Here is a 232-nt window from a genome sequence, read left to right as displayed (position 1 = left end):
GGCTGGTTTGCCCTGAAGGGTGTCCTGGATCAGGGTGGGGGTCCCCACTGGGGTGCCTGGCCAGTCTGGCTAAGGTGCTGAGGGCCGTTTCCAGGCTGGCGGGTGACAGAAGCTCCCAACTGATCCTTTTTTTCTTTTCTTTTTTTTTCTATTCTGTGCCAGCTTTAGCTCTGAGGCCTCGCTGCTGAAAGCAGGTTTCTGGCCTTTACCTTCTGTATTTGATACAATGTTG

Source organism: Myotis brandtii, unplaced genomic scaffold (genome assembly GCF_000412655.1).
Source record: "Myotis brandtii unplaced genomic scaffold, ASM41265v1 scaffold1291, whole genome shotgun sequence".
Lineage (NCBI taxonomy): Eukaryota > Metazoa > Chordata > Mammalia > Chiroptera > Vespertilionidae > Myotis > Myotis brandtii.
This window is presented reverse-complemented; position numbering follows the sequence as displayed.